The following is a 16111-nucleotide window of genomic DNA, read 5'->3' on the forward strand; positions in this document are numbered from 1 at the left end:
TCGATCATGACACAGTCGTGTGGCATCAACAGTGGGGTTTTTTGGCTTTCATTGAACCTCATTTTTTTGCATTTCAGGTACACACCTGGTATCATTTAGATGCGAAACCACTCCCGAGCCTCCAGGAACCCAAAAATCGACAATCCAACACTTAGAAACAAACTTAATTCACGAATAAATAATGACTTACGAAACCAATACCAAAATCCAACACTTACCCTAATACCACAACGATTCTGTAAGAGGATAACCCCGTTCCACACAATTTACTACTACCAAAATAGAATTCGAGGTTCCACTTGTCAAATTGGAAAAATGAGCCTTTTAACAAAAAACTAGAATCCTACTTACCACGCGAAGAAGAAATAGAAAAAACCCTAAAACAAAGTTGACGAATTATCAAAACGGAGAAAAATTAAAGAAAGAAAACAAATAACAAAGGAAAATAGAAAAAGAAGTTGACGTCAGAAAGCTTTTTTTTGAAAGAAACAGAAATCTTGGGAAAAGGGAAAAAAAGAAAAGAAAATATGTGATACATATCCCTTAATTTTCTCCCACTATCACCATAACTCAACCACTTCAAAAATCCAACCCAATTGAAATTTTTACTAGCATCTGAGCAAAAATAAACTCTCACGCCCGCGCAGGGTTTCGAACATAGACCTTCTAACAAACCCGCACTCCACCTAACCACCAGACCAACAAGCCCATTCTAATATGGTTTTACAAATAATTAAATATAAGCATACAAAATAGAGATAGGACTTAATTCTAAAAATATTCAAAAATAGAAGTAAAGCAGATACACATTTGTGTCAAACAGTTACAGAAATAGAAATAAAAATATTGGGGCGTTACAACTCTACCCCCTAAAAGAAATTTCGACCTCGAAATTTACCTGGTCAGAACAGATGAGGATAATGCTGATACATCAAGTCCTCAGGTTCCCACGTAGCCTCCTCAGTGCTATGATTCCGCCATATCACCTTCACTAAGGGAATGAACTTCTTCCTCAGAGCCTTAACATTGCGATCCAGAATCTGAACCGGTTCTTCCTCAAAAGTCAGGTTCGACCTAACCTTGACCTCCTCAATAGAAACAACATGAGATGGATCAGATCGGAACCGCCTCAACATCGAGACATAGAACACATCATGAATACGGTCTAACTTTGGAGGTAGCTCTAACTGGTAAGCAACCGGTCCCACACGTTTCAGAATCTGGTACGGCCTAATAAACCTAGGGCTCAACTTGCCCTTACGACTGAACCTCAGAACTTTCTTTCATGGAGAGACCTTAAGAAATAAAAAATCCCCCACAGAGTAGTTAATCTCACGTCTCTTCAAATCTGCATACGATTTTTGCCTATCAGAAGATGCTTTCAAATGGTCCCGAATCAATCAAACCTTGTCTTCTATTTTAGAATCCAGCTCAGGACTCAGAACCTGACGATCACCCAACTCAGTCTAGCATAGTAGAGTACGAAACTTACGACCATACAGAGCCTCGTAAGGTGCCATATGAATGCCAGACTGGAAGCTGTTATTGTAGGCGAACTCAGCTAGTGACAGATAATCCTGCCAACTACCTTAGAAATCAATCACACAACTCCAAAGCATATCCTCCAATATCTTAATCACCCTCTCAGATTGACCATCTTTCTGAGGATGGAACGCAGTACTAAAGTCCAATCTCGAACCTAGAGCCTCATGTAACTTCTTCCAGAATCGAGATGTAAAACGAAGATCTCTATAAAAAATAATCGACATAGGTACCCCATGTAGTCTGACTATCTCAGAAATATACAACTTTGCTAGCTTCTGCAGAGAATAATTAGTTCGAACCGGAATGAAGTAAGCAGACTTGGTCAATCGATCCAGGACGACCCAAACGAAATCCTTCTTTTAGAGTGTCAAGGGCAACCCGCTAACAAAATCCATCGTCACTCATTCCTACTTCCATAAAGGAATCTTAACTGACTACAGTAACCCCGAAGGCAACTGATACTCAGCCTTAACCTGCTGACATGTCAAACAATAAGCCACAAAGTCGGTAACTTTGTGCTTCAAACCCGGCCACTAGTACAACTCACGGAGGTTGCGATACATCTTATTGCCGCCAGGATGCATAGCATAAGGGCTACTATGCGCCTCCCTAAGAATCGACTGTCTCAGATCCGAATCATTTGGCATACAAATCTGACCTCAAAAACACAAAACACCATCACTATTTAACCCAAAGTTAGAAGTAGTACCACTTTCAATTTGACGGAACCGCACACCTAGAGTCTCATCTATTGACTGTTCATTTCGAATCCGCTCAATCCAAGTAGGCTTAACCTGCAACTCGGCTAACAGACTCCCATCATCAAACAGACTAAGGCGAGTAAACATCGCACCCAAATCAGACATCGCTCTTCGGCTTAAAGTGTCGGCCACCACATTGGCCTTACTAGGATGATACCGGATGGTGCAATCATAATCTTTGAGCAGCTCAACCCATCGATGCTGTCTAAGATTCAACTCCTTCTGAGTAAGGAGATACTTGAGGTTTTTGTGATCATTGTAGATAATACACCTCTCACCGTACAGATAGTGCCTTCAAATTTTCAATGCAAAGACCACAGCAGCCAACTCAAGATCATATGTCGGATAATTCCCTTCGTGTGTCTTAAGCTGACAGGATGCATAAGTGATAAGTCCTAATTTATACATATTTTTATCCCATGCTTAGCACATTTTTAGATGAATTATCATTAGATTTGTGGAATTTGATGCTCCTAATCTTTTAGTTTCATGTTTTATACTTAGGTGAGCATAGAAGAGTAAAAAGAACGAGAAACAGGCCAAAAACGAAGAAAATGGGTCAATGTGGGAAATCAACATGGTCTGTACTTCCTCACACGGGTAGACCATACGCTCGTGTCTATTTAGCAGACTTTAACACGGCCTAAGCCACCCCATACGGGCATGGCACACGGTCATGTCCTTGTCGAGCCCAAGTCTAGTTTTACTGAGAAAAGGTCGTTTTTGAGGGTTTTGGAAGCATTTTAAAGCCTATATAAACACCCGATGAGGCACCTAGAGGGAACACATGGAGTAGGAGGCAAGGAATTACTCAAAGAAAGCCGATTGATCCATCTCAGAAGCTGAATTCTCCTTCAAGACTGAAGATCTCCCTTCAATTTCCTTCAAGGGTTTTTGGGTTTCTTTATGCTTTGTTATTGTTATTCTTTTGAGATGTTTTCTTTTACACATATGAACTAAATTTCCTAAATACCTAAGGGGAATAAAACCTAAGACAGATCTTGTTTCTATTTTCTAAATTATATGATAAATACTTGATTTGTTCTTAATTATATGTTCTTAATTCTTGTTTTAATATTCCAGGATATTGATTCAAGTATTGATGTGCTTATTCAGAGGAGAAAAAGTCCATGTCTAAGAGTAGATCTAACATAATTAAGCGGATTTGATTGCACCCCTAGACATAGGGCAACATAAATCTGCAGGATTAGGGTCAAACCTAATAAGGAAATCCATAGATTGAGTTAATGCAACACTAAGGGTTTTAATTAGAAAGAGATTTCAATTAATCAACCTAGGGTTAGACGTTTTTAGTCTCGAAAGAGATAATAATATAAATTAGGGATTTCTACGGATCGAGTCAAGTGAATAAATCGTCTAGTTTAGAGTCAAATAACAAGTGAAGTCTAGGTAGTTCCTTGGGTATTGTCTAAATCAATCAATTTCCCCAAAAGTATTTCCCCAATTTACTTCCTATGCATTCTTAGTTTAGTTAATTAGTTTAGATAAAGCAAATCCTCTTATTTTTAGGCTAGATAATAAAAAGAAGGTTAATACTAGTACTTTTAGTTTCTGTGGGTTCGACATTCCGGTCCTACTATAAGTTATACTACTGTTCGATAGGTGCGCTTGTCTTTATCGTGATATTAGTTAGTTTTCAAGTATGATCAATCATAAATATAAAACTTATCACACATAGCAAGTTTTTGGCGCCGTTGTCGGGGAACTAAGATATTAGGAACGCTTAATTTTTATTACTTTAGCCATTTATTTTATTGCAATTTAAATTTTGTTTATATTACTAAATTTTCTTTTATTTACTTCTGGCAGGTTTTTATAGTTTATGACTAGAAGAAACCCATCAGGACTATTACTTTTTAATAGTGAGATCGAATGCACAGCTCGCAAAAATCGAAGAGAAATAACGCGAAATCTACGATACATAGAGGAAGGGTAAGAGGACGATAGTCAAACTACAAACGAGGGGATGACTGAAAATCAGAATAATAAGCTACCTCATGTGGTTGCCGCAGATCCAATAAATCAGAATCCTGCTCCTCATACTATGTATGATTATGCTAAACCTACTTTAACAAGAGCTGAATCGAGTATAGTTAGACCTGCTATTACTGCAAATAATTTTGAACTGAAACCTAACACGATTCAAACGATACAATTGATAAACCGTAATTTATACATATTTTTACCCCATGTGTAACGCATTTTATGGATGATTTTCTATTAGAATTGGTGAATTCGATGCTCCTAATGCTTTAATTTCATGTTTTACACTTAGAAGAGCATAGGAGAGCGAAAGGAACGAGAAACAGGCCAAAAACAGAGAAAATGGGCCAAAGTACGAAATCAACACAGCCTAGACCTCCTCATACGGGCAGACCACACGGCCGTGTCAATTTGGTAGGCTCGAGTACGGCCTGAAGTAATCGCACATGGGTGTGTCACACAGGCGTGTTCCTGCTGAGCCCAAGTTGAGTCCAATTCAGAAAAGGCTAATTTTGAGGGCTTTTGGGCATTCCAAAGCCTATAAATACACCCTAGAGAAGGAAGAAAAGGGGGGGAGAGATGAGGGGAGTAAGAAATTACTCCAAGGAAGCCGATTGATCCATCTCAGAAGCCGGATTTATCATCAAGACTGAAGATCTCTCTTCAATTTCCCTTCAGGAATTTTGGGTTTTATTTATGTTTTGTATTCTTTATTATTCTGAGATGTTTTCTTATTTAGTTATGAACTAAATCCCGTAAATACCTAAGGGGAATGAAACTTAAGATGAATCTTGTTATTATTTTCTGAATTGTATGATAAATATTTGACTTGTTCTTAATTATGTGTTCTTAATTCTTGTTTTGATATCCCAGGATACCGATTTAAGATAAGCTCTTATTCAGAGGAGGAATAGACCTTGTTTAACAGTACATTTGTCATAATTAAGTGGAGTTGATTGCGCCCCTAGACATAGGGTGACAAGATTTTGCCGAATTAGGGTGAAACCTGATAAGGGGATTCCTAGATCAAGTTAATGCAACCCTAGAGTGTTAATTAGAGAAAAGTCTCGGTTATTCAATCTAGGGATTAGACGCTATTAGTCTTGAATAGGGATAATAACATAATTTAGGGATCTCTACGGAACAAGTTAAATGAATAGATCATCCGATTCGGAGCCAGAATAACAAGTACAGTCTAGGTGGATTTTTCCTTAGGTATTGTCTTCATTCAATCGATTTTTCCAAAAGCAATTCCCCAATTCCATTCTCTGTGCTTTCTTAGTTTAGATAATTAGTTGGTTAAAACAAAAACATATTTATTCTTTGGCTAGATAATAAAAAGACAGTCATTACTGGTACTTTTAGTTCCTTTGGGTTTGATAACCCGGTCTTGCTAAAACTATACTACTATTCGATAGGTACACTTGCCTACATCGCGATAATAGTTAGTTCAAGAACGAGTAATTATAAATATTTAAAACCTATCACGAAACCACGCGATCAAGTTTTTGGCACCGCTTCCGGGGAACTGAAATATTATGAACACTCAATTTTTATTACTTTAGCCATTTATTTTTCGTGCACTTTAGTTTATTATTATTTATTAATTTACTTTTTCCTTAGCTTGGCAGGTTTTTATAGTTTATGACTAGAAGAAATCCGTCAGGACCATTACTTTTTGACGAAGAAATCGATCGTATAGTTCGCAGAAATCAAAGAGAAATAAGACGAAGCTTAAGATACACAAAGAACGAGCAAGAAGACGATACTCAACCCCCAACCGAAGAGATGGCTGAAAACCAAGGCAATCAGCTACCTCCTGCAATTGCGGTTAATCAAAATCCTGCTTCACGCACTATGTATGATTATGCTAAATCTTCTTTAACAGGAACTGAATCGAGCATAGTTAGACCTGCTATAGCTGCAAATACTTTTGAATTAAAACCTAACCTATTCAAATGATACAGCAATTTGTTCAGTTTGATGGTTTGCAGGATGAGGATCCCAACGCTCATTTAGCTAACTTCTTAGAACTATGCGATACATTTAAAATTAATGGTGTCTCTGATGATGCCATTCGTCTTCGGTTATTCCCTTTTTCATTGAGGAACAAAGCTAAATAGTGGTTGAACTCGTTACCACGAGGGACAATTACTACATGGGAACAAATGACCAAAAAATTTTTACTAAAATATTTTCCATCGGCTAAAACGGCTAAATTACGTAATAACATCTCTTCTTTTGTGCAGATAGATTTAGCTATCTATCTATGGGTTACCGCTTTGGCTACAAGTTCAAAACGTTCCATAATGGCAGATCCATCAATAATAAAACACCTGAAGATGTCTATGAGTTTATAGAGGAGATGTCACTGAATAACTATCAGTGGCAAGTCATAAGGACAAAGCCAACGAAAACAGCCAGCGTTTATAACGTCGATTCGGTCACCATGCTCCTTAATCAGGTAGAACTCTTAAATAAAAAGATTGATGGTTTTCTTAGTTTTTCGCAGGTTCACCCAGTAATGCAGTGCAAAGCAAGTGGAGGTGGAACAAGCCATTCGGATACCAACCTTATGGCCACAACATGGATAACGAGCAAATAAACTACATGGGTAATAATCTTCGACCTCAAAATAATCCATATAGTAACACTTACAATGGAGGTTGGAGGAACCACCCCAATTTCTCGTGGAGCGGTCAAGGAAATCAAAGACCACAACCACCTCCAGGCTACCAACAACCACCCTACCAACAGGAAAAGAAACTAAACCTTGAAGAGACGCTCTCAAAGTTTATTTCAGTGTCAGAAACTCGTTTCCAGAACACCGAGACAGCACTTGAAAATCAACAAGCATCGATCTAAGGGATCGAAACTCAGATAGGCCAGCTTTCCAAACTAATTTCTGAACGACCACAAGGTAGCTTGCCAAGTAATACTGAACCTAACCCAAGGGAACAACTCAACACAATTAATATTCAAGATGAAGAAGGAGTTGTTGAGCCTGAACCAGAACCGAGGCAAGAAACTGTGGTAAACAAAGGTCATGGTGAGGTAGATAATAATAAAAACAAAACGGTAAATGTTGAATATAAACCTCGTGTGCCATACCCCAATGTGACAAGGAAAGATCGCTCAGATGAACAATTTGATAAATTCCTTAAACTCTTAAAAAAATTACATATTAACTTACCTTTTATTGAAGCCCTATCGTAGATGCCAAACGCAATGAAATTCTTAAACGAGCTTTTAGCAAATAAGCGGAAGTTGGACGAGGCATCGCATGTGGAGCTAAACGCAGTGTGCTCAGCTATTCTGAAAAATAAGCTACCGAAAAAACTAAAAGATCCAGGGACTTCTACGATTCCTTGCTTAATTGGTAGTTTAGATGTTAATAATGCATTAGCTGATTTAGGGGCTAGTATCAACGTCATGTCTTATAAAATGTTTAAGCAACTAGGTCTCGGGAAACCCAAACAGACAAGGATGAGTATTCAACTAGCAGATAAAACTATAAGATTTCCTAGAGGTATTATTGAAAATGTGCTAGTAAAAATAGATAAATTTATATTTCCTATTGACTTCATTGTTTTAGACATAGAGGAGGTTAGCAACACTCATTTAATTCTGGGAAGGCCCTTTCTAGCAACTGTTAAAATGATTATTGATGTTGGCACAGGTGAACTCACACTCCGTGTGAGAGACGAAACAATCACCCTTTAAGCTCGCAATTCTGGCAACACATCGAGAATTGAAGGTGATCGTTTAACCCATTCTCCTAGAACTGACAATATGGTACAACCTACTCTACAGGAAATGAGTTTGAAGGAAGCACACGAGTCATTCTCAAGCAATAGTAGAGGACCTATTCATGAAGATTGAAGATTACAAATCAAGGAACTCGATGAATGGCGGACGCATAAACCAAGAACACCCGACAAACTGAATCTAGAACAGAACGAGCTCAATACCTTTCCAAATCAACTTAAGATTGGAGATAGAATCTTATTACATGCAGCAGATCCCCACATTGTCGCTACCACACCGAATGAAGAAATCCCTCTTACGGTACTTAGTATCTTCTCATTCGATACGGTCGAGGTAAGACACCCCAAGTTCGACATTTTTAAGGTAAACAACACCTATTTAAAACCTTATTTTGATGAGATTGATGACAGGAATGAGGAGTATAAACTCCTCAAACCACCATGATTATTCAACGGAGAGGTAAGTCAAGCTTAGACTATAAATAAGCACTTCTCGGTAGGCAACCCGAGCACTAACTGTATTAAATTCTTTAAAAATTTAGTCTTCAACATCTAACTTACTAACGGAGCTCTTGAATATAGGTTTTCCACAGAGACACGGCCAAACACATGAGCGTGCTTATGGCTGTGTGAAAATAGGGCAAGGATTTCCTCAAACATGGGCTACGATAAAATGCCACGGTCATGCGACATGGCCGTGGTCAAGCCTACTAAAATAACACGGGCGTGCGACACGCCGGTGTAGAAGACCCGTGGTTGAAACTGAAAAACTAGCACAGGCGTGCGACACGCCTGTGTCTTACACCCATGGTCGAACCTGTTAAATTGACACGGGCGTGGGGATTTCCCACATGGGCATGGGAGAAGCGAACGAAGCTAGACACGGTTGTGCAACACGGTCGTGTGAACCCATACGCCCGAGGTATACAGGCGTGGAACGAATTTCAGACGCGCTGAAATAGGAAAAACGTGAAACACACGGGTAAAAATTGGGGAACACGGGCGTGTGCCATGGCCGTGTGGCCCAAAATCTATAAATACCCTGCACTATTCACTTTTTTCCCCATTCAAAAACCCTAACCCTAGTGACTGCAAGTTCACACGGCCTTTCTGCCACGCCCGTGCGCTGCTTCTAACTTTATTTTTGACGTCCATTCTCCCCTTTCTAGCGTTTGTTTACTCTTTCCCCTTTAATTACACTCATTTATAATGCTATTTCTCTTAGTAGTCTATATTTTTCATGTCATTTTAATCTTTCTATCACACAAATTTCATTTATAGGACAAGTCATCATCTTTTTCATGTTCAAATTCCTACTCATTACATGATTTATCTACTCCATTTAATTAGTTAAAAATGAATATCCATGGTTAGGATAGTTGAAATAATCATGCCTTTTGTATTGACAGTTCTATTCATTCATATAGTAATGTGCAATACATTCTTTGCCATTTTACTTATATCACCATGCTAGTGCCACAAAAGTATACCATTGAACTTATCATTTTTAGTTAGTTCTAGTAGTTGAGGCTTGAAATTATGATTTTTAAGATTTGACTTCGTTTTACTTTGACCACTCATCAAGATGACTTGATGATTCTAATCGCAAGTACCATGTCATCTTCCAACTGCGGAAATTCGTCACCACCTCCTACAGTTTCCCCGTGGGCTTAGGAAGAACTTTTCCAGATACTTCAGGCCCGACCTTTAATTACGGGCCGCTGCATCGACTGGGCCGCCGTAGAACAATTTCAGTTGGTTGATACGATTCGGGCCCTCTTAACCACCGACCCTTGGGAGCTGTTCTTTAGGATCATCGAACCAACATACCTCGAGCTCACGATGGAACTATGCTCAACATTCCATCTCCAGACCATAATGATGAACTACGATGATCCCGGTACGGTGCAATTTCGCCAAGGCGGATTAGTCCACCAGCTTAACGTCTGAGAATTTGGTACGAAACTAGTTTTATATACAGAGGAGTTCAAGGAAGAGAATGACTTAGATGCTCTCACTCGCTATATACATTTCTCTCCCTCGAAGTGTTAGCACACTTTGGCCCCTGGCACAGCCTCCTACAATCCTAGTCGCTCCAAGGTATCAGTTCTCTCACCATCTCTGAGGTACCTACACGCCATTTTGGCTCACACGATTACAGGAAGGCGAGAGAGCACTGGCACCTTCAACACTTACGACGCTTACTTTTTATGGTACATGTCGCACTGGCACGTCATCGACCTTGCCTATTTCATCACTCTCGCGATTTAGCACCAGACGGAGTGGCATAGGAAAGGGGTCATCTCCATTAGCCCCTACGTGACTCGACTGGTGCGACACTTCAGGCTCCTCAACACCGCGGCCCAAGAATCATTCCTCATCCTCATCGGCCAAATGTCTCAACAAGGCATCTCGAGCATGCTTAGTATGAGGATGATCGAGAGGCGCCGAGGAACCTACCCTCCCCAATATCGTCTCGCCTAACCTACCGAGGAGGAGGCCTACGAGGACATTCTTGATGATGTCCCCCCCACAGCACGATGACCCACCGACTCAGCGACCACCACCCTCTCGTCCAGTTCATGCGGCGGCTTCATATGTTGACATCTCTGAGCGCTTCACTCGATTCGAGCAGCAGTGTTTTCAACGATTTGACAACATTGATGCTACTCTACAGTAGATTTTCAGCACCTCCACATCTCATCGCCAGTCCCACCTCGCGAACCATCCAGTGATAAAGATGTTTAAAAATATTTATTTATTATTTTAAGTTTTTAATTTTTATTAAAACTACTTTTTATTTTTATTAGATTTTAAAATTTTTATTTTTAATTATTAATTTCGGTTATTTCTTATTGAGTGAATCTGTAGTTAGAATGTGAAACTCTGTGATATTCTGAATCAAAGGTAATTACTTAAATAATGAGAGACACCTATGTTTGCATGATTAAATACTCAACTTGGAATGTTTGAAACTTTTATGTTCTTTTAGTTGAATTCTCAATGTATGATTACCTATGGATTATTCTAAGATATTATCGATAGAAATTATAAGTTGAGAAGAATTTATTTTGATTATGAGTTGAGAATTTTCCTTGAGGACAAGCAAATACTTAAGTGTGGGGGAATTTGATAAACCGTAATTTATACATATTTTTACCCCATGTGTAACGCATTTTATGGATGATTTTCCATTAGAATTGGTGAATTTGATGCTCCTAATGCTTTAATTTCATGTTTTACACTTAGAAGAGCATAGGAGAGCGAAAGGAATGAGAAATGGGCCAAAAACAGAGAAAATTGGCCAAAGTACGAAATCAACACGGCCTGGACCTCCTCACACTGGCAGACCACACGGCCGTGTCAATTTGGCAGGCTCGAGCACGGCCTGAAGTAATCACACACGGGCGTGTCCCTGCCGAGCCCAAATTGAGTCCAATTCGAAAAAGGCTAATTTTGAGGGCTTTTAGGCATTCCAAAGCCTATAAATACACCCTAGAGAAGGAAGAAAGAGGGGGAGAGAGGAGGGGAATAAGGAATTACTCCAAGAAAGCCGATTGATCCATCTCAGAAGCTGGATTCATCATCAAGACTGAAGATCTCTCCTCAATTTCCCTTCAGGAGTTTTGGGTTTTCTTTATGTTTTGTATTCTTTATCATTCTGAGATGTTTTCTTATTTAGTTATGAACTAAATCCCCTAAATACCTAAAGGGAATGAAACCTAAGACGAATCTTGTTATTATTTTCTAAATTGTATGATAAATATTTGACTTGTTCTTAATTATGTGTTCTTAATTCTTGTTTTGATATCCTAGGATACCGATTCAAGATAAGCTCTTATTCAGAGGAGGAATAGACCCTGTTTAAGAGTACATTTGTCATAATTAAGTGGAGTTGATTGCGCGCCTAGACATAGGGTGAGAAGATTTTGTCGGATTAAGGTGAAACCTAAAAAGGGGATCCATAGATCGAGTTAATGCAACCCTAGAGTGTTAATTAGAGAAAAGTCTCGGTTATTCAATCTAGGGATTAGACGTTATTAGTCTTAAATAGGGATAATAAAATAATTTAGGGATCTCTATAGAACAAGTTAAATGAATAGATCGTCCAATTCGGAGCTAGAATAACAAGTACAGTCTAGGTGAATTTTTCCTTAGGTATTGTCTTCATTCAATCGATTTTTCCAAAAATAATTCCCCAATTCCATTCTCTGTACGTTATAATTAGTTGGTTAAAACAAAAACCTCTTTATTCTTAGGCTAGATAATAAAAAGATATTCATTACTAGTACTTTTAGTTCCTTTGGGTTCGACAACCCAATTTTTCTAAAACTATACTACTGTTCGATAGGTACACTTGCCTACATCGCGATAATAGTTAGTTCAAGAATGAGTAATTATAAATATTTAAAACCTATCACGAAACCACGCGATCAACAACAATTTGTTCAGTTTGATGGTTTGCAGGACAAGGATCCAAACACTCATTTGGCGAATTTTCTGGAGTTCTGCGACACTTTTAAGATCAATAGCATTTCTGACGATGCCATACGCCTTCGGTTGTTTCCATTCTCATTGAGAAATAAAGTTAAACAATGGTTGAACTCGTTACCACGAGGGTCAATCACAACTTGGGAACAAATGACCGACAAATTTTTACTAAAATATTTTCCGCCGGCTAAAACGGCTAAACTAAGGAATGACATCTTTTCTTTTGTGCAGATGGATCTAGAAACCCTGTATGATGCATGGGAGAGATACAAGGACCTATTAAGAAGGTGCCCTCACCATGGATTACCTCTATGGTTGCAGGTTCAGACTTTTTACAATGGTGTGAACCCTCAACAAGACAACTCATTAACGCAGCCGCCGGTGGAACTTTAAAAAACAAAACACCTGAAGAGGCTTATGAATTTATTAAAGAGATGTCATTGAATAACTATCAGTGGCAAGTCATGAGAATAAAGCTGACAAAAGCAGCCGGTGTTTTTAACCTCGACGCGGTTACAATGCTATCTAACCAAGTAGAACTATTAAATAAAAATATTGATGGTTTGTATGGTTCTACTCAGGTACATCTAGTGATGAGATGTGATTCAAAAGGAGGAGGAGTACACACATAATATCAATCCTTCAACCCTAGCACCAAGGAGGAACAAGTTTAATATATGGGTAACAATTCTAGACCTCAAAATAACCCATACAGTAACACTTATAATGCAGGTTGGAGGAACCATCCCAACTTCTCATGGGGTGGCCAAGGAAATCAAAGGTCACAACATCACCCAGGTTTTCAATAACCACCTTACTAGGAGGAAAAGAAGCGAACCTTGAGGAGATTGTAACGAAATTCATCTCGGTGTCAGAAACTCGTTTTCAGAATATAAAAACAGCACTTAAGAATCAACAAGTGTCGATCCAAGGGCTCGAAACTCAGATAGGCCGGCTTGCTAAACTGATTTCTAACCGACCACAAGGTAGTTTGCCGAGAAATATTAAAACTAACCCAATGGAGCAGCTTAATGCGATTACTGTTCGAGATAAGGAAGGGTTAGTTGAACTTAAACCAGACTCGAGGCAAGGACTTGTGATAAGTAAAGATAAGGATGAGGTGGACCACAGTGAACAAAAACCGGTAAGTAGAGAATATAAACCTCATGTGTCATATCCAAGTGCGACAAGGAAAGACCACAAGGACGAACAATTTGGTAAATTCCTTAAATTATTAAATAATTTAAATATTAACTTACTGTTTATTGAAGCTCTTTCGCAAATGTCGAATGCAGTTAAATTTTTAAGGGAGCTTTTAGCAAATAAACGAAAGTTGGATGAGGCGTCGCATGTGGAGTTAAGCGCAGTTTGCTCAGCCATTCTATAGAATAAGCTACCTAACAAATTGAAAGATCCAGGGAGCTTTACTATTTCTTGTTTAATTGGTAGCTTGATGTTAATAATGCATTGGTTGATTTAGAGGCGAGCATTAACGTCATGCCCTACAAAATGTTCAAGCAACTAGGTTTTGGGAAACCTAAAAAAACTAGGAGCATTCAGCTAGCAGATAAAACCATCATATTTCCTAGGGGTATCATTGAAGACGTACTTGTCAAAATCGATAAATTTATATTCCCAATTGATTTTTTTGTTCTAGAAATGGAAGAGGATAGTGACGTGCCTTTGATTTTAGGACAACCCTTTTTAGCAACTGCTAGAACTATTATTGATGTTGGTATAGGTGAACTCACACTTCGTATGGGTGATGAAACAATACTCTTCCAGCTCGTAATTCGAGTAACACATCAAATATTGAGGGCGGTCGTATAAATAAGGCTACTAATACTGATCATTTGGTGCAAAATTTTTTGTAGGAAACACGTTCGAATAGCATACATGAGCCATGTTCAAGTAACAACAAAGGACTATGAAGAACAAAGGCTACAGATCGAGGAACTAGATGAATGGTAGACACAGAAACCGAGAACACACGATAAACCAAAACCACGCTGTGACAGACTCAATGTTTTATCAAATCAACTTAAGGTTGGAGACAAAGTACTATTAGATATAGTAAACCCTCGTATTACCACTTCTGAACCTAATGGAGCAATCATTTTACGGTACTTAACATTTTTCCATTCGGTACAATCGAGGTAACTCATTCCAAATTCAACATTTTTAGGGTAAATAGTTCCCGTCTAAAACCTTATTTTGATAAGATTGATAGTAGGAATGAGGAGTGTCAACTCCTTGAACCACCATGACTTTGCGAAATCGAGGTAAGTCGAGCTTAGACTATAAATAAACACTTCTCTTGAGGTAACCCGAGCACTAACGGTGTTAATTTCTTTAAATTTTAGTTTTTAACATCTAAATCATTATTTGAGTCCTTGAACACAGGTTTCCCAAATCTACACGGCCAGGCACATGATGGTGCTTTAGGCCGTCCTCATACTACAGACGACAACACAGCCGTGTGAAAACAGAGTAATTTTTTCTCAAAACATGAGATTCGATATGTTACCACGGTCGTGCGACATGGCCGTGGGCAATTCTGCCAAATCAACATGGGCGTGCAACACGCTCTTGTCTATAAGCCGTGGTAGAAACTGAGAAATTAACACGGGCGTGCGGCACGCCCGTGCCAACCATCCGTGGTCGAAACTGTCAAAATAACACGGGCTTGCGGATATATACGGGCATGAGAGAAGCGAATGAAGCAGGACAGTAACGTGTGACACAACCGTGTGCACCAACACTCCCAAAGAACACGGACGTGGGCCGAATTCCAGACGCGCCCAAATTTGAAAACCACAAAACATACGGGCTAAAATAAGGGCACATGGGCATGCCCCACAGCCATGTGCCCCAATATCTATATAAACCCCCATTATTCATCATCCCCTTTCTCAATATCCACCCCTAGCCGCCGCTCTCTCCGCCGCCGTCACCACCTAAGCTCCGACTATCACCCCAAAATTCACCCTTTCTCCTCCCTTTTCCTCTATACGCATCAAAATCTTCTCTTTTGCCCTTATTTCCCTACACATTTATTCCTTCTTCTTTCTTTCTCCACACTACAAACCCCCACTGTCACACCAGTACCACCGCTACCGTCATCTGTCGCATACTGATTCCATACCCCTCTTCCGTCAAGCACCACCATCACTCATCAATCGCACACCACGACAAACACTCGTGGGAAAAAGGCTTTCGTCCCTTCCTCGAAGAAGCAAAAATGAGCAACATCCTCCTCGGGTCCTACTAACGAGATACGGCACCCATTCTTCCAATTTCCACTGGGACCCCAAGAGGAACTATTCTGGATACTACGGGAAAAACCCCTAGGTGTGGGCCGTTGAATTGATTGGACCGCCCTAGAGCAGATCCAACTCGCTAACACAGTCTGGGCTCTCTTGACTACTGACCCATAGGGCTCTTTTTCGAGATCGTCGAGCCGACATATCTCGAGTTCACATTAAAACTTTGTTCGACTTCCACCTTCAAACTATTACGACAGAGTTTGATGATCCTGAAACG

General features: G+C 39.4%; 1 non-coding gene across 1 annotated transcript; it reads right to left on the reverse strand.

Annotated features, from left to right (window-relative positions):
- Positions 1-12766: 12766 nt before the first annotated feature.
- Positions 12767-12873, reverse strand: LOC128286208 (small nucleolar RNA R71). The gene has a single exon (XR_008276753.1). It is a non-coding gene; the product is annotated as a small nucleolar RNA R71 (small nucleolar RNA).
- Positions 12874-16111: the final 3238 nt, after the last annotated feature.

This window comes from Gossypium arboreum, chromosome 12 (genome assembly GCF_025698485.1).
Source record: "Gossypium arboreum isolate Shixiya-1 chromosome 12, ASM2569848v2, whole genome shotgun sequence".
Lineage (NCBI taxonomy): Eukaryota > Viridiplantae > Streptophyta > Magnoliopsida > Malvales > Malvaceae > Gossypium > Gossypium arboreum.